Below are 20,331 nucleotides of genomic sequence, written 5' to 3'. Positions count from 1 at the left end.
TTGTAGATGTTTTTGGGTTGAGTGTCAGAGCAAGAAGTCTGGATTCTGATTCAGTCATGCTTTGGGTCTTGTCCGTTGCTTGTTGTGGACACATGGACTTTGAGTTTTTTTGGTGCCAAAAGCTCTTGCTTTGTGTTATTTTGGAGAATGGAGATTCCACCAGATCTTTGCATTGTTTGTCATGTGGTTGAAACTGGAAACCGTGACAAAATGTCCATGAAGTAGGATCCATGTTGTCGTATTTCACTGTGATTCAGTGCTGTAAAAATACAGTAACACTGTACATTTTCAAAAACAACAGCTTAAGCCTGGAGTATAGTTTTTTTTTACGAGTACAGTCGAATAGTGATGGCCACTTTCGAAACACTGCTTCATGAGGCTTCAAAGCATTAAAGGGAAACTTCCCCAGTTGGAACATTAATCTTTACTGAAAGTAGGTCATATTTGTTGTCGAAATGTAACAAATGTAGAATTTGATGCCTATTTGACCAAGAAAAGACAAAGTGACTTTAGGGCACATTTGTATGGAAAACAACAACTCCAACAATGCACAGCTCTGCAAGCCACTCCCACTTATCCAGAACACCGCTCAGCTGTGTGATATTGTTCACATACATGCCACGTTAGTATAACAAAGAAAATAGAAACACTCACTTTATAGTCAGACGTTCATTTGTCCCTGCAGGCTTTGTCTGTAGCTTTCACTTTAGGATTCTAAAATATGTATCCAGGATGCCGCTGTGGATACGGTACAAAGCTTGGGTGGTTGGTTTACCACACAAACGAATTGTGTCGTCGGAACAGGCTTCACTCAGTTTCTGATTTATTTTTGAGAGTGCTTGGCTAAACGTGTAAATAATCCCAAAGAAGAAAATGCCGCACCCTGCCAAGAAGTCCTCGCTGCAGCCTGCAGCGCGATGACGTAGTGGATTAATCCAGTACGTAGTGGATGTTCAAACACGCATGCGCAGTAAATATAAATCCAAATCCAGTACGTACTACGAAGTGGATGCTGTAATACACATGCTCGGTTGTGTGTATTTGAACACAAACATTAACACATTCGCCGTGATAATGCCGATAAACGTATTTGCTGTGATCCTAGCTTAGTTAAGAAGTCATAAGTTTACGTGGATAATCACGTGCAAAAGTAGGCTACTGTAAACTCATATTACATTTTTAGCATTGTATAATGTATTATCTTAACATGTGGCGTACACAGCCGGTATTAAACAATCATCTTTAAACAAGATAAGGTATATTAGCAATGATATGCAACGTTTTAATTAATAATTTATTTGATTGTTGTATTGGAGTTATTAAAAAAATTATATATATATATATAATATATATATAAACATGAACTTAGTGAAAACCCAGCTATAGTCATCTTTCTGTGATTTACTAGTTTCTGCATTAACTCATCCTACATAATGTAAACAACATTCTGTAAAAATATAACCTTGATATCTTTTATATTGAATCAGAATCTGCTTTATTGCCAAGTATGTTTTTGTCACATACAAGGAATTTCTCTTGGTGACATGTTACGGACATACATAGAATAACTAAGTAAAATCACTAAAGACAATAACACACTAGTCACATAAAAACAAAAATAATTTAAATAAGCAGTATGGTACAGTAAGTATATGTATATATATTTTCTCCTTTTTTACAATTGTGTGTAGTGATGCATGTATGGATGTTAAGATGCTGTTATTGTACAGATAGATAATAGGTGATATTTACAGTTTAGATTAGTATTTACAGATGTACAGTATGTGGTGATTATAAACAATATACAGTTACAGGTGTGGAAGTTATGGGTGCTTTTATTGTTTAGGTTTTAGCCTGAGGAACAAACGGTTGTTGTGTCTAGTATTCAGTGCTCTGTAGCGCCAAAGTGCAAAAGTTCAAAGAAAGTGTTGTCTGGGTGTGTGGGGTTGACTGAGTAAAATCATGTCAAATATCAAAATCAATGTGAGATTAATGAAAATAACACTTTGATGCTCAATATATCATAATTACATTTCAAGACTTATCCTGTTTTTTCACAGGCAGGGTCACATATAACTGACTGCAGTCAGGTCAGGTAAAGCTTTTGTCACAGTTTGATCTTAAATAGTTTAAGGTCAGTGCCACGCCACCACTGCTTTACTGATGCAGAATAGATGAACAATTCGTCCCTGGGACACCCTTCCTCCAACTCGACCAGGTGGACAGTCTGTAAATAAATCTCTACACCATGGAGAATGTGTTCCAGTTGACAACACCTATTTTAAGAAAGAGAAGTAAATATTAAAAATTAACTTAAATGTATAGTCTAAATCTAGGGATACTTTATATGAATAAAAAAAAAACACTGTTACTACAGTATAAGCATACACACCCATTTACATTTACACGTTTGGCAGATGCTTTTATCCAAAGTGACTTGTAACATGCTTTATATGTGTTCCCTGATGATATTTGCTAGTAATGTAATGCTCTACCAATTGAGCTATGGGAAAATGTTTAAATTAATAACTCACTGTCAAGCCAGACAACATGAGCCTTTTCTCTGAAAGATGCTTCACTAACAACATGGTGAAAAAGCTGGCATGTCAGAGAAAGCCACATCTCCATCTTCTTTAATGAGCAAGGGCATCTTGCCAAATCCAGTCAAATCTACAAAAAAAAAATCTCATTAAGTTGACCTTTTCAAATAAAAATGCAAAGGATTGTTAACATACAAGTACTAAGTCTCTTTTATAAAAAATACAATCCAGATGTATTAATTTGAGATTAAGTGATGGTTACAGTATGTGCACCTTGAAATTGCTGGGCAAATGTCCTTTTAAAAGACATTCATCTAGAACAATGCAATAGCAAAAAAAAAAAAAACATTAGTTAGCCTAGCAAAATCAGGTTAGTTTTACATTAGACCTGCAGTCTGTCCACGGTTGGCATATATGTTCTGAAGTAATGTTATAAGATTTAAATGAGAATCGCTGTGAACATATTAAGCCACCTTTATACAGCTTCGGACACCTAACACTAAGGTTACACAAGACTATACATGTTGAAACAACAAATCAGTAAATAAAGATTAATTACCTACCTTCATACAATCACTGTTGTTAAATAATCCATCGTTTTTCGGCAGATTCTTCTTGAAATGCCAAAGCACGTGCGATTGTTCACCAACAACAACACACCACCGCGCATGCGCGTAACATTATATTCACTGCGCATGCGTGTTTGAACATCCACTACGTATTGGATTAATCCACCACGTCATCGCGCTGCAGGCTGCAGCGAGGGGTGTCTCCACCCTGCGCACAAACACGTCCACCGCACAATATGTTTACTCCACAGCCAAAACGCTTCTGTGAAACAAACACACCGTGCTACAAACACGCCCGTACGCAAAGTAACTCTCTTCCCCGGGACAATTCACCACACAAACGTCCATATCCTGATCTGATGCAGAAATTTCATCCAGAAGGTGCCCAGCGAGAGTACAGGCACTACTAGTCCGTCCAAGCTCGAGCCAGTCCGGGCTCCTCTACACAGCAGAGGCAGAGGCCTCTTCCCCAGACTTCTCACCGCAACTGCCTCCTGTTCCTCCATCTGCCTCAGCTCTGGCAATATTGTGGCTCATAAAGGTATCCACGAACAACAGATTAGAGCATCACGCTTGGGAAATCACCCTCTTCCATATCATATTGATTACCTTCCGCTATTATTGTAACACGCAGCCTGGCTCGCTCCACAGGCTCTGTTAGCTTAGCTTCTGTTAGCTAGGGTTAATTAATCAAATGTGAGAAAAAGAAAAGTTTAAATTCATGTTTAAGTTTAAAAAAACCTTACATTATGTTTACAGGAATCCATGCAGTCAGTGCAGTAGCCTATAGGAATTTTGATCTAATGTGGGTTACTATCCGGGATTCTGCCGGTGGTGCTGCACATAACGATGAATCAGATGTCAAATTCAGTGACGTTGCCCCCCCTTCTCTTATTCGCTTTGCTGTGGGAGCTTTTGAAATGAAATTTGAAATCTGTTTTTGTGTCATCTGCTTTCTTCAGATCAGCTAATAAGAGGATAAAATCATATTCTTTGGGACTCGTTGCACCTTCCCACTCCCTTACATCACTGAAAGAAGGAAGTGCAAAACTGAAATCTGTATTTGTCCCGTCTCAGGGAAACAGAGGGATGATGCAAAACCATTCAAATACATGACTGGGTTTCTAACGTATAAAGCTTAATGCAAATGGGTGAAGTGTCCTTTTTAATGAATCGTTTGTTTCGAATCAGTTCTTCTGAGCATGTTTCAAACTAGCCAAGTCACGTGATTTTAGCAAATAAGGCTTTGTAAGATCATAACTGTTTCAAAACAACCAGGGGATCCCAAAGTGAAACAACGGAGCAGTCCACTCTACAGTGTTTCCCTATTACATTCCTCAGGCTACCCTCCCAGAATGTCAACTTATTAGCTTGTTAGTGTGTAAGTCAGGGATAAATTTTAAACATTTTGGAAGAAGACTGATGAGTTGATTCGGCTGCGTGGGTTCCCCAGTACTGGAAAAATTGTGAAACAACAAGAAAAACGGTAACAGAAAGTGTCAATTTGACATCTGACATGTTGACGTCCATGAATATGGGTGGTTTTCTTGCATTATACCACGGGCATGTTATATGCTTTATTTTTAAATTGAGGAATGATCTATGGGTGTTGATTATTTTTCTGTAAACTGCACCCCTATCAAATGTCTTAAAATAACCACTAGAGCAATGTTTGTGGTAGCCATGGTATAAGCGGAAGAATTGACTCAGGTCCATCGAATTTTTTGAAAATAATTCACATCCACGGCATTACCACCTTGGGTGTCTATTATATTTGAATAATTCAATGGCTCATCGTCCATTATTTCTGCAATTACATCAGCAATAAAAGCACACATGAAGCACACAACAGATTTCAGCATTATCGGCATTGTCTGTGCCATGTGAAAACTTATTTTATTTTAGGAAAAGTGCAAAGAGAAAGCATTTACCCTGGTTTCACAGACAAGGCTAGTAATAATAATAATAATAATAATAATAATAATTTGGTAACACTTTATTTTACGACCCGCAAAGTACCGCGTAATTAAACCGAATTTACAGCGTACCTATTTGTAACAACAGAGTACCTCTACAGTACGTACTTGTAGTTATAAGGGAATAATATTTTAAGTTTGGGGTAATAAGGGGGTAAGAATATATGGAAAATTATTCTCTAAGTATTTCATAACTACAGGGTACATATTGTAATATTACGTGGTATGTATGACTTACGTCTATGGGTAATATGGTCTATGTGTAATATGTTTTTTTTTTCATATTTGCTACTTACCTGATGAAGTGTTTTGTATAGCCTACAGTTGATGTCTACAAGCCACGTCGGCAAATAAAATATAACACACAATAAAAATAATAGCAACTTGTACCTCTTTGATCTGTATATGTATACAGGAGTTACCAGGTAACTCTTATATTTGCGGGCTGTAAATTGAAGTGGGGCTTATTCCCCGATTGTTCTGTGTATGTACCAGGTAACTCTTATATTTGCGGGATGTAAATTGAAGTGGGGCTTATTCCCCGATTGTTCGGTGTATGTACCAGGTAACTCTTATATTTGCGGGCTGTAAATTGAAGTGGGGCTTATTCCCCGCTTGTTCTGTGTATGTACCAGGTAACTCTCATATTTGCGGGCTGTAAACTAAAGTGGTGCTTTGTTCACCTCTTGTTAATAAATGTTATAGGGTAAATACCATAAACATACAGAATATTGTTATTTTTATTTTAAAACAACTTATTTCAAAACATCTTTAAAACACTATAATTAAGCCAACACTTAATGTTTATTATCACATAACTTTTATTTAAAATAAAAAGTCATGACAATTTTTCGTTGTTTTTGCGGCTTGGCTTCCTCTGTTGGTGTTCTTGTCCACTCGGATGATGAGTTGATGTCGTCTCACAAATGCTGTTCTGCATTACATATAAAAAACATAAATGAAAACCGGCTACCGTTAGCTAGCAACTTTCTTGAAAAACATTGTTTGAAATGCGTGAGTCATGTATTAACAAAACCAGTCACCTTATCCAGCATGCGGATCCTGCTAACATCACTCGCAGCTGTACTTCACAGTGTAGAACGTTTTTAAAACCTCTTAAAGAAATTTCACCTCAGGATCGCGTTCCAGCAAACCTCCTGCAAACAGCCGCGTGCTCTACACCTGCGCACTAACCTACGCATGTAGTCGTCTTTTGCTTTAGCGGGAGCTGATATCTGCTGTTGTTTCATTCTGGTTTGCCATTTCATAAATTATATTTGGCTAAAATACTTGTGTTTACAGTAAATAAATTGCAAAGCACCACTTCAAATATGTCCACAAATGTAGGAGTTTCCTGGTAAATAGGGAATAAGTTGCTATTTGTATTGTACTTACCTTAAAAAAAAGATAACCACATTAAATCAGCTGGACTTTTGTTATTAAAAGCAAGTAATATAGGCTACTAAAATAAAAGTGATATGCTGTTATATTTATTTGCCGATGTGGCTCGTAGACATTGACTGTATACAACATTCAGTAGTCAATATGAAAAATTCACAATAAAAAATAAATAAAACATAATTTCCCCATAGACTTGACTAAGTCATACATACCACGTAATATTACAATAGGTACCCTGTTGTTATAAAATACTTAGAGTATAAATAATTTATAATTCTTCATATTCTTACCCCCTTATTACCCCAAACTTAAAATATTATTCCCTTATACCTACAGGTTACCTACCCTGTTGTTACAAATAGGTACGCTGTAAATTCGGTTTAATTACGCGGTACTTTGCGGGTCGTAAAATAAAGTGTTACCAATAATTTTTATTTATGATGCACTTTACATTTCAGGGAAATCTCAAAGTGCTAGTCCAAGACTGAGACACTTTGAGTCGTCTCAACTGAAAATAACTTGAACTGACAGATCATAAAAGTAGTAAATATAGGGCACCAATTGTCAAAATGATGGATGGTGACCTTTGACCTGTGCGAAGAAGGGGGTGAACTTTGACCTGTGCGAAGGAGGGGGTGAACCTGACCTGTGTGGGAGGGCTGACCTTGAACTATTGACTGGACAACCCTGGTGGTGTTGAACTTTTGACTGAACCCCCTACGACCTGTTGAACTTCTAACCAGGGCGCCCACAATAGGTTGAACTGAAATGTTTACGAGGTGGTGGAAGAAGAGGCAGGATGCTTACTACCGGGTTTATCTCCAGCACGATGCAAAAACAGTAGTTAAGCGCCTATGCGTTTGATTCAAGTCACACGAGACAGTGTTTTAATAGCAGGAATAGCAGGATTACATGTTCACACAAGTGGTCCACATTAACATAGCACACGTTGCTTCCATCATACTAATAAGTACAGCATAAGTAAAAACAAAAACCACATAGTACAAAACACCACCTGTCTTAAAACTAAGACTTTTAACATTCAATTCAAGACATGTGAAAAAAGGTGGTCCGCTGTTCTCAGTCAGTAAAGTTTATAAGACAAAAGTCAAAAATCAAATCACATACACATTTGTTGGCAATGGAAACTGTTGAAGGTATAGCGGAAGATTTTCCGAAATTTTTGCAAAGAACCGCCCCTCCACTTTAAAAAAAAATGCACATACGCAACACTGTACCTTCTCCAGAGAGGGAACGCCTATTAAACTCGTGCACGAGACAGAGAGCATTCACGAGCGTAATTCTTCTCTTCGCTCTGTTTAGAAGTTGTTGGCGTGGGGGCATGTTTACCGTGTCTGCATGGTTCGTGACTTGTGCCAGGGTTAGCATCGCTAATCATAGCTTACATCAACTTTTACTAGCAGTGATTTTAAATAGATTTTTCCAAATAGCATGACAAACTTTACCTGTCGAGTAGAAACTTTGCATGGGAGACCCAACCTGTGCTTTTAGCGCACGCCAGCATGTGAAATATTCTCCCAAAAATATTCTGGTCTTGTTTCTTTCTTCAGATGCCTTTCTCTTCTTGTCATACAATTCGTAGACACCACTTCTCTTGCGACCCTCAGACATTGTGAAAAAAAAAAAATTGTGAATGGTTGAAACCAGGGGCGTCGCTAGACCCCTTTTACTGGGGCACGTGCCCCAGTGGAAATATTTTGTGCCCCGGTGTAAATCTCAAGTTTAAATTTTAGCAGTTAACTAGTGCACTCCTTTACGAAGACAATCGCGGATCTATATACAATGTAGTTCCCAATTTACGCTTGTAAAAGCGAAGCAGCAGTCGCATTGACGCGTGCACGCACGTATCCATGTCCGCGCGCGTCTTTTTTGCGTTCATCCGATCCGCGCACAACCGCATTCAAAAGGCAGTGCCGCGGCCACGCGAGTGAGTTAGCTTATGAAAACATGACAAGACTAAAGTAAGTTTCTAAATAATAATGCTAATCTTATTTTGACTCGATCATTATTGGCTTCTTGTACATGTACATCAGAAATGTTTTGTGCAAAGCAGGGAAAGGGAAGAAGAAAGGAGAGATGATGAGTTTACAAACTACATCCTCACCCAGTCAGGTCTCAAACATTAGAGCAAAAATCTCAGGAAAACCTCTTGTCAAGTCTATAGAATTGCATTGTTGCTGAGAAAATCAACAGATGTATGTGTTGTACTGTTCTGTATTTTCAGATATGAAATTAATATTTAGTTTACTAATATTTATCTCTACCCAGATAGCAAAATTGCTGTGGCCCAGTTCTGGCTCACATCTGACATTTTCATCTGGCCCACCTTTGGCATGGAATGATGGCACTTGAGCGGTCCACTTCTTTTTTCCAGAACTTTGCCACAAGCAAGCCATAGAAATGCCACATGTCAGCCAAGCACAAAGCAAATAATGCAGATCTGACCCAAATCCGGGTAGTAGTTGATATAAATTCTTGCCCAGATTCGGCCCACACCTGGCAGGATTCATGGCATTTGTGTGGTCCACTCCTGTTTAACACATCTCAACCACGAGCAGGCCAGTGTGATGCCACAATCAGAGTATAAATCTCAACCATGGTGACTATTAAATGAAAAACTTCATGCTGCAATGCATGCTGGGTATTAACAAATTACAAATCTCATCCGGGACTCCCAGCATGCATTGCAACATGGATAAATAATTAACTTTTTACAATTTTCTGTCACCATGGTTGAGATTCATAGTCTGATTCTTGATGTTTGTACGTCCCAAATATACAGCAGTTAATTTTTACCAAAGTTTCTATAACTCCTTAATATCAAACTGCTGTGAAAGTGCTGGACTTCACACATATTATTGACAGATAAAAACTCTTTAAAGTAAACCAGTTAATTAGATTATGATTGTTACCATTATATACCAACCACCACAGAATTGCAATTTCATTGTAAATAATTGTACACTACCATAACAAATGTGTTTTATACACACAAAGTAAGGCAACCGCAGAACTTCTTACAAATAAGTCAAGGGTCCAACTAAAACAAACACTAATCACAATAATGGTGACTTAAAATTAAACGAAGCATCAACATCTAAACCTAATAAGTGAATTTTGCTTTCTACAGCAATATTTTTACTGTTTTCAGAAATAATGTTTTATAAAATAATAAAATGCAATGTTTCTCTATCATTTACATAACAAGCAAACAAGTCAATATAAAAACAGTTGCTATTTAAAACATTTTTGGGAACTTTCAGGGAACGTTCTTGGAACTTTTTTCTGTTAGCTGGGTATATGAATCACTTCAGACTCACACCAACATGAGCCAGTGCTTAAAGGGGTCATATGATGAAAATGTTAGCATTGCCACTTTGTAGGTGTGAGCAAAAATAGATCATTGAAATTTGGCTTTCATTATGATGTCATAAGGATATCTTATTCGAATAATACCGCCCCCTTAATCTGCACTATCCAACCACAGCACTGCCGTTTAGTGCAGAGAGAAAGAGAGAGAAAAGAAGGACCTGACAACACAATTGAGTTTGAATTACAACAAACCACCATCATTGTGATCAGTGGTTGCTCTTCATCCGCTCATTTGCATTTTAAAAAACACACCCAAAACGACACATTTTTGGACTTGACAGCACAATAGAGTTTCAATTACAACAAACCACCATCATTGTGATCAGTGTTTGCACTTCATCCGCTCATTTGCATTTTAAAAAACACACCCAAAACGACACATTTTTGCTCAAACCAACAAAGTGGCAATGCTAACATTTTCATCATATGACCCCTTTAATGTGCAATATCTTTGCCAAAACTGGCCCTGATGCTTCTTTATACAGCTGGGCCACATTTGCAACATCATATGTGGGCCACTTCAGACTCACACCCACATGAGCCAGTGCTTACTGTGCTACATGTTTGCCAAAACTGGCCCGGATAAGTTTTAAAAGAACTGGGCCACATTTGCTACATCATATGTGGGCCACTTTAGACACACACCCACATGAGCCGGTGCTTACTTTGCCATATCTTTGCCAAAACTGGCCCAGACCTATTTGTAAAGAACTGGGCCACATTTGCTGCAAAATGTGAGGGCCACATTTGGTTTATTCCAAGGTTAGGCCGTTTCTGTTGTGCAGCATTTTTGCCAAAGGTGGCCCACATGTGATTTTAAATATTTGGCCCATTTTTGCTATTTTACATGTGAGCCACTTTAGGTTCACATCCCTTTTATTCGGGCCATAAGAAGGCCAGCAGTGCCACATCTTCGCCTGAAGTGGCCCACATGTGCTTGCTATCTGGGTAGGACACTAACTTACATAATAATAAGCAGTAACTATGACTGAGATTATTTAGTATAGCAGTCATAAAATGACTGATTTCTTAAAATATTCTTGTAAAAATAAGTTATTAATCATTGCTATCATTGTATAATGTAGAAAATATTTCTGCTGTCATTATATCCAAACATGTTATGCCATTTATGCCTCCAAACATGTTAATAATGTTAGGTATGATGAAGATTATACTTGTATATATGTATCTTTCGCAGTAACTGTTGCACTGTAGAATAGTGGGTTAAGCAAAGGACATTGTATAGAAGTGTTGCACACTTCTTGCACACAGCAGGCTTTCAAAAAAATTCAGCAAAAAAATGGGGGGCCTGTGCCCCAGTAAAGCTTTATGTCTAGCAACGCCCCTGGTTGAAACCATAGCCCACCACACACATAAACACCTGAAAGTGCGCATGTGCAGAAAGCGAACCTAGGGACAAGCACGTACGACGGTCTTACGTCAACATATCATCTGAATGATTGACAACTGGGATGACCAATAGTCTTGATGATCCACCCAGAAAAAGAAAATCTTTCACTATACCTTTAAGTTTCTAAATGAAGTGTATTTAACTTTTCTTTACCCAGATTGCAGGATCTACTTTTTCGGTGTTGACAAAGCGTAGTAAATGATTTCTGCAAAGAACAAAGACATGAGTAATCTTTTTATTATAAAATGGTCTTTACAAAAGCATCAGGGAATTCTTGAAGTAACATTCAAATTCTTAGGGCAGCCGCATATGTCGACATTTCAGTCAAAACCATTCTATTTCACCATAAACAATCTGAAAACAGGGCTTTAAGTGTAAAATACCGAACTTGTCCTTTAAGTTTGTTTATAGGCTAGTTGCCATGTCTCTTTATAATGTAAAGCCCCGCCCCACGTCTAAAAAGTGCTGTGCGCATGACATCGTTAACAGGACCGCGTGATTGCAGTCAATTGTTTGTATTATTTACCATTTCATGCATTTATAGTGTAACCATTTCAACTGTAACTTTAAGTCACTACTGTAATTAAACCTTTTCATTTATAAATCTGTTGTTTAGTTTTGATTTAGTGTTAACATTTAAACGCTCCATATTGCAATACAATATATTCATACTCTAGCAACGCTCTCAGACATATTGTGTCAGAAACCCGGGAACGATTGCAGTTTTGTTCCCCTTCCGAAACCTGAGATCCCTTACAAAACCACTTCCGCTCTCAGACAGGCCCCAGAAAATAGAACTGATGCTTGCCCTCAAAGTGATTTTATGATGTGTGCTTACTGTGTTGTACTGTATACGGTAATTTAGTCACGTCGAGTTTAAAGTTTTGTTTCTACTTTACTACATATTGCCATTTATGTGTATCATCTTTAGCACCCAGAACCTTTTGTGGCTCAAACATATGTGTTCGGCTGCTATTTTTACACATTAATGTTTTTAAAACATTTCCCCACATGTAATGATGCTAAATTTATTAGTTTTTCCCATTTTTTATATTTATATTTGGTTGAAACTTAACATTTTTTTATTTAATAACAATCAAAATAGTTCTTCAGCCCAAAATAAAAATATTAAATTGAAACAAAGTTAAAATATTGTTTTTCATGGAGACCCAGAGCCGGCCCAGCCCAGCCACTAAACGACACTTGCAATTGCAAAGGGCCTCGTGGCCAGCAGAGGGCCCCCTAAAGTCACTTAGCTAGTGTTTGAAAAAAATCATTCATCAAAAGTAACATAAAATAAATATAAATATTCATTATTTATTATTATGGCAATGTTAAAAAGGCTGTTACTTGTTATTATAGTTATTATGAAAGTTCGCTAATAAGATCTCTTTCTTGCCGAGATTGATTGACACACAGCATCCAGCGCAGCAGCCAATCAGTGCCCGCGACTATGTGCAGGCGAGCATCCCGCCCACAGAACGCCTATTGAGTTGAGCCGGATCGCTGATACAGACGCAAACTTTTGCTGTTGCTTTAAGGACAATTTCTTTAATGTTATGCGTGTTTGTGGTAAATGCGAAGTAAGTGGATCTTATTTGACTTCGGTAATGACCAAACCTGTGTTCTGTTTGACTTCTCTTTCTTATATTTGCCATCATAACGTGAATTGGTTTATTAAGCTTAATAATTAATATTTAAACGGTTTAACGTGGTAAATTAATTCTGTTACGCTTATATTTCACGTATGCCATTGTCATTTCTACATATTTATGTCATTAGTGTAATTATATTTTTAAACTTCTGATTTTAAAGTGTTTTATGTGTAAGAGTAAACAAACTCATGCTCATATGCGTGGGACATGTCCAGACAGCGCACCGTTGTTAAACCACCTGCTAGCCTTTGCAAAAGTGTATAATGTCACTGTTCGGTGTTTAATATTTAAACTATAGCAATGCATATGACATACAGTAGCCAGCTTTGTTAGATTAATGTTATGAATGCAATGTTAATTGTTAATCTTCAATTATTAATATTATTTGTGCAAGTGAATTGTTATTATCCACAAACCTATGTTTGTGTCAGATTTAGCTCATCTCAAACAAGAATGTTAGGTACTATTAACCTTGTTTGTTGGGTTTTAGATATTATTGTTAATTTTGTTTATTTGAAAAATTTAAACATTTAAGTGTTATATTAATTATTTTATATAATATTTTAATTAAATGTTATTCTATTTACTCTATTTCATTTTAATTATATATAGGCTGTTGTTTGTGCCTCTTAATCTCTGGTGTCAATTAAAAATGTTTCTTTGATGGTCAGTGAAAATCACTTTATCAGTCTTTTTATTCATCAAGTTCATCAGTGTGTGTTTGTTGCACTGCACTGCCATTCAGTTCAGTCAGTGGTATCATATTTTTCTGTTAGACATCAAACATGGAACTCAAATCAAGAACTCAAGGGGGCAGTTTCCCTGACAGGAATTAAACTAGTCCTAGACTAAAATAAAAGTAGGCTAAGAGCTGTCCAAACTGAAAAAAGCTTGCACAGACATATCTTAAAATACACCAGTGCCCCCTTTGTTTTGCCTCAAAATCCACACAAATAATGTTTTTAGTAAGGCATTTTTGTTAAAATTAGTTATGTTTTCTAATTAAACTAAGGCCGAGTCCTGTCTTAAGATATTCCCTGTCCGGGACCACCCCAAAGTCTTTTATTGTCATTCTGTAGGCTACATGTTGCCACATAAGAACGAAATACGTACTCAGGACCAGCAAAAAAGATCATTAACATACAGTATACATAGAATAATTAAAACATAATTTAATAGACACATTTAAAAAAAATAACATATTAGATATCATATGTGCAGTATAGTCATAAGGTAGTCATTGCTTTTCTTTAGGCCTTACTTAAAACGGTCAAAGGGCCCCCGACTAAATTTTGCTTAGGGCCCCTAAAGGTCTAGGGCCGGCTCTGTGGAGACCAAATCATTATTTTTACTTTGGTAAAAATTCCTGTCTCTAATTTCTTATAAACTGGCTCTTTTTCTGGAAAAAGTAATAATAACATGAAGAAAGTCATAATATTAAATGCAATAGATAAATGAACACTGTCATGTGTATATATGACTCCATCTTACAGTTTTAAAAAGAGTTAAAAGCTGCAATCTTTCACTTTTTCCTCTCTATCAGCATCTCTGTTTGAAAACTAAAATAACTTGCTTGCAGAGTTACAGGGATGATAAGTTTAACTTCTAAAGAACGGCTGTAAATCTGGTTAATAAAGTTAGTCACCACTGTGTCGATTAGTGTTTCCTGTAGTTGGGCACTTGGGTCTTGAAGGTTAACATTATTTTCTTCTGATAGTTATGACAGTGTGTTTCTAAAGCACATCTGTTAGAGCAAAAGATAATGTAATTGATGAAGTCTGAAACTGTTTGATATGCTAGATGTTTTTTATTTTGATTCAATCATCTCAAGCAAAAAATAAATAAAAATCACCAGATGTAAGTTTTATGTTCTGTCAATCCTGTGATGCTCCTGTACTGTAACCGTGCTGTAAAAAACCATAAAGCCTGAAGAGTTGTGTTATCACACAAAGGTAATCTGTGGTTATTTATCTGACACACTGAGACATCAACAATCAGCCTATGAAACGCAACAATGGTCACAATCAACAACAAAGCATCATCCCGCAATGCATGCAGGGTACCAGGATTGTAGAAAACTCTTTATAACTCCCATAATGGATTGTGCCATGATAAAATTGTGCAACTTTCTTACCATTTACTGTCACCATTGTTGAGATTTGTATCAGAGGTGTTGATGTCTTTCTGATGCAAAAAAAAACCCCTAAAGAGTTGCAATAGTCTTTTTCAAAACTGTGTCATTACCATGGAGCATGATTTTTTTTATACGTTATCTCTTTAATGTTCTTTTACCATTTCACGTTTTAATTTTAGGCAGCCTTATATGTCATGATATAGTTTCCTTTTACATCAAACAATGAACAAGCACTCTTAATAAAACACTGTTAAAATTGCTAAAAGAGGAGAGTTAGTTCAATGAAAGTCAAATGACAAATGCCTAACTAAAGGAAACACTTATCAAAATAATGGTGACTTCAAATGAATCTAAAATAAATGCAAACTGGAGATTTAATGTAATAATTTTGTGGTAAATATCCATTTGACTTGTGATTACATCACGTCAGAAAGAAGATGTGTTTACTTAATCACGTGTGTGGATGCTGGAATAGTTGAACACTTGTATCTTGTTCTGACAGCAGTTCTGACAGAAGAACTCTGCAAGCAAGTTGTAATTTTAGTAAAAAAGTAAAAATTATGATTTTGGTCTCCATGAAAAACAATATTTTAACTTTGTTTCAATGTATTTTTTTTTATCTTGGGCTGACGAACTATTTTGACTGATATTAAATTAAAAAATTTAAGTTTCAACCAAATCAAAAATATAGTTTGGGAAAAACTAATAAATTTAGCTTTAACAAATTTAACAAATTACAGCAATTTTTTTTAAGTTGATCAAAGGATAATTTTTTTCAGTGTAGGCTGTGAATTTTCTGAAATGGCATAGTATAACCTATAATATTTAATGCCTGATAGACCTGGTGGCCCTGGTAGAGAGGTCCAGGTGGTCCTGCTTTACCTGGTGGTCCATGCACATCCACTCCTATAAAAAGCTAAATCTTCTCCATCTCTCTCGATCATGTTTTCTGTTAATCATTGCCCCAATCACTGCATTCATACACATAGACTCTCTTTTCTCTCCTTTAGGTCCAATAGCCCCATCTTCTCCATCTCTTTGAGGCAGACCCACCAAACATGAGACGTCCGCTCGACGTGCAGATCATGTCTATATTAGGTCGGTTGGTCCAGGCCCTTATCTGTACGTCTATACAACGTGCAGTTCTGGTACAGTATCTGGACGTCTGACTATGACCCCTCTTGGACGTCAGGTAGACGTCCAAAAGGGGTTCGGGAAATCAAAACAAAAATAATTTATACAAATTTGGTATATGAGTTCTGAGTCAAAAAACATAAACATCACAAATATTTTTTTAGAATATTTTGTTAAGCTGTTAAAATAATGTTATCTTTATATATGAATGTGTGTTCAAATACATAGCACTGCTCATAGATAAAGTTCCACCTTAAATGCTGTCTCTCTCTTAATTTTGTAAACCATGTAGTATTGTCTCAATTTCTCAGTTGATTTCAGGTGTCACATCCAACTCATTATTTAGGTTCATACCACCACTGGGAAGCACTTATATAAAATGAAAAGTCCAGATATTACTGTCACATATGTAGACATCAAGAATCACCCCATGAATCACAACAGTGGTGACACTCTCTGGACTCATGAGTTTTTATAATACACTGGTGGAATGCACTGCAACATTTAGAAAACTCACCATCGTTGTGATTCATGGGCTGATTCTTGATGTCTGCATCTGTGTTAAAACATCCAGGACTTTAGATTTTTGATTACAGCCATGAGATTTCATTTTTCGTTACAGTAAGCAGCAGGATGCATCAAATTGTGTTTATTGCAGCTCCAAACAAAACTGAGATAGAAGTTTACTTTTAAACAAAATTTATAATGTTTTATCTGAGTTGTTAGTTCAGTTATATTATACCACCACTTCTGACCATCAATGTAATTAATAGGAAACCACAAGCATTGGCAACAAACACTTGGTGCAATAATAATGTGTTATAAAAACACCATCATCAAGCACACAAACTACAATATAAAAGCAAAGAGTCAAACTACCCAACTAAAGGAAACACTGATCATCATGAGGGTGACAAAACATGTTCAATAAAACATCAGAATCTTTTAAATTCTCAAAAATGAGCGGTAGAAATGACAAAAAATAAAGTAAATTTGGTTTGTTTAGTATGGTCCTACTTCAAAACAATGCTTCGTTAAAACAACTGATTGTAATGGTGATGACATTGTTTTAGAGAATGTACACACTTAACAATTATCCAGCGAGAGCAAGCGTGGGAGGAAGAGTGAAGTTCACGTCACTTCAGTTCAATTATTGAACGAGAGAGAGAGAGAGAGAGAGAGAGAGAGAGAGAGAGATTGCAGACGCAGTTAGTTAAGGTGGAACTTGTATATTTGGGAATTATCTATAAGCAATATTTGTTTTTACATTTATTCATATATAAAGATATATACAAATATAATGTCTAAAATGGCCACATTTTAAATAGTTTTACTTTGCGTGGAGGTCCCCTTGACATCAATATTGGATGTTCAGAACAGGTCATAAAAAGACGTCATAAAAACTTTCATTCTGGCTCCTAATGGGACGTCGAAATGACGTCTTTTTAAGACGCTTTGCTCAGTGGGGACCGTTGAGTCCAGGAGTGCCTGGTACTCCACCATAAGCAGGACAGTTTAGGTTTTGAGGTTCAGCTCCATTTAAGAGTCCAGACTGAAGCATCAGAAGAAAAATGAAGTACACTGGCGTCATCTGCTGATGTAAAGTAGGTTTGCAAGAACATGCAAGCTTACCAGCATTTTTACATTCAAACAAATAAATTAACTTATTCATTTGAGGATCAATCATTCCATGTTTTAATGTAGCCATATGTCTATTATTATTATTATTATTATTATTATGTCCTGTTTATTTGCCTTTTATTAGCTGTTATGAATATTAAAATATATTATTAGCATTTTGTATGGAAGTTTTTACTGCCTATTTTAAATTAACTAAATAAATGATTTTAATTGTTCATTTTAATTTTTAGCACTGTAAAAAAAATATTTGTTGCCTTACATTTTTAAGTTGAATAAACTCAGATTTACAAGTCATTTCTGCCTACTATTATTTACAGTATCTTAACAAGAGATGAGTTGCTACGCTACAACTTCTAAAATGAAGTTGGTTTATTTATCAATTTTCAAAAAAATACTAGAAAGTTAAAATTACTAAAATTTTTTAGTTTAGTCAACTAAATTTTTCAAGGCAGCAAAGATTTTTTTTACAGTGCATCAATCAGCATGATTTCTGGCTCACAGGTATCTTTTTTTACAGGTACTGTTAGGAGCTGATCCAAAAATGAAAAACACAAAATTTAATCTCCCTCGGCCTGGGGCTCCATGCAAGATCTCACATCTGAATCATCTGATCATTCAGGTGTTATTTGGCAAATTTTAGAATCCCTGTATATGTGCTCTAAATCAGGGCGACCTTGCGTGCACTGCAAGATTTCGGTCCTTCACGGTGTGTAAAGCCGCGATCACACTAGACTTTGTTTGATGAACATGCGAGTATTTGTTGGAAGGCGCTTCGGGGAGCAGCTCATCAATATGATCTTTGGTTTCATCCATTTGTGCTTTTCAGTAGAAAGTTCACGTGGTGACATACTGGTTTTGTACTGGCCACAACGTCCTATGTGATATGGATTCGCAGGTCAGAGTTTACCAGACTTGAAACTTTGCTACGTGGTGACCTGCGAATCATCACACAAGCTTACGTTTCCAGTGTGCCGCATTCGCTTGCCTATGAATGGAAGTCAAAGGGACGAAAAAATTGTGACCTCGGCTTTACCAATTGTTTTCTTTGTGACTGTTGCCCAGGATTTTCCATCAGTTGAATCAGTTGATAAAACCTGTTGGAAAGCATCTTTTGCAGCGATTTTTGTGTGAGCATATCAGTGAACACCCCTGACCACTCGGTGAGTTTCAAGTCTTTGTAAACGAAAGTTTAATGCATTTTAGGAAGGATTGTTCCAGTGCACCATTAAACCCATTGTAGAGGTGTGAGATGAAACACAAACACGCGAAAATTCTCAGGGCAGCCGCAAATGTCGAAATTTCAGTCAAAACCGTTCTATTTCACCATAAACAATCTGAAAACAGGGCTTTAAGTCTAAAATACTGAACTTGTCCTTTAACTCTATAGACTTTCCTATGCATGCGACTATATAATTTTAGGTTTGGACAAAAATTTAGAGAGATTAAATTAAATTAGTATAGCCACAAAATCCAGCTCCATTAGTCTCCGTGCTGCAGTGACTTAAAACATATTTGTTTCATGAAAAGGTGGACGGAGTCAGAGAAAAGATGCATTAACAAATAAAAAAAAAAAAATCGTATTTACAATATCATGCAATCCACATTAATTTAGTTACCTCTTAGATGAGCAGTAATTTATTTCAATAAAGACTAAAGAGTAACTAAACCCTAATCCAAGTTTTTTTAGTTACTGATCTGTAAGATTGATGGTTTAGTGCTATTCATTGATTTTGATGTACGTTTTTTGACATTTGTATAATGGATATAAAGTGTTTCAATACTACAATATATGGTGTGCTGCCCTCTTCAGGTTGAACGGTGGCTACTGCAGTTGAATTTTCCTATTGGATGTTGGGTCCAAAAAATGACTCGTGACGTAAGCAGGTTCAAGCTTACCACGCCCTTGTTACGATCTCACCACACACTGTGTACGAGCTTTGTTCATAATATATGTATATAAAGGGTGGTCCGATGCGGTGGTCTGATGCGACCTCCGTAATGAAACGGCCCAAAATTTAAAGGGGACATATTATGAAAATCTGACTTTTTCCATGTTTAAGTGCTATAATTGTGTCCCCAGTGCTTCTATCAACCTAGAAAATGTTAAAAAGATCAACCCAATAACTTAGTTTTGGTAAACCATTTTCTGCAAGCATGTGAAAAATAGGTCATTGTAATTTGGCCCTTATAGACCAATTTCGTGTTTGCAAACAGAGATGACGTTTTTTGTGGGCGGAGCCAAACTGGTTGCAGAAAGTGACTGCTCCGCAGTAGGGTTGTGAAGTGTTTTAGCATTAAACCGTGATTTTTATGGATCCGGTGTTCTGTCGAAGTCTGATTCCCCTATGTTTCCCTTTAGTGCAATGTTTCTTATAGCGTTTTAATCACGTTACGTTTATTTTTTAGATAGATAAAAAGTTTAAATGGCTTGGCTACTGATATGCATGTATGTAATGTATATGTATTGTTCTTTTTTG

General features: G+C 36.5%; 1 protein-coding gene and 2 long non-coding RNA genes across 4 annotated transcripts in view; 1 reads left to right on the top strand and 2 right to left on the bottom strand.

The window, feature by feature from the left end:
• dapk3 (death-associated protein kinase 3) overlaps positions 1-20,331 on the top strand; it is a 100,871-nt gene that overhangs the window by 19,033 nt on the left and 61,507 nt on the right. The gene's annotated exons all lie outside the window — the stretch shown is intronic.
• LOC135767496 (uncharacterized) lies at positions 1,471-3,307 on the bottom strand. Of its 2 annotated transcripts, none has more exons than XR_010542037.2 (3): positions 3,100-3,307; positions 2,535-2,670; positions 1,471-2,276 (listed from the first exon to the last, which is right to left on the bottom strand). It is a non-coding gene; the product is annotated as an uncharacterized lncRNA (long non-coding RNA). The 2 variants fall into 2 exon arrangements; XR_010542036.2 differs by having other exon boundaries at positions 3,104-3,307.
• Positions 5,887-6,239, bottom strand: LOC141282304 (uncharacterized). The gene is made up of 2 exons (XR_012336864.1): positions 6,129-6,239; positions 5,887-6,019 (listed from the first exon to the last, which is right to left on the bottom strand). It is a non-coding gene; the product is annotated as an uncharacterized lncRNA (long non-coding RNA).

This window comes from Paramisgurnus dabryanus, chromosome 6 (genome assembly GCF_030506205.2).
Source record: "Paramisgurnus dabryanus chromosome 6, PD_genome_1.1, whole genome shotgun sequence".
Lineage (NCBI taxonomy): Eukaryota > Metazoa > Chordata > Actinopteri > Cypriniformes > Cobitidae > Paramisgurnus > Paramisgurnus dabryanus.
The sequence above is the reverse complement of the archived record's forward strand: the minus strand, read 5'-3'. Positions and strand labels throughout refer to the sequence as shown.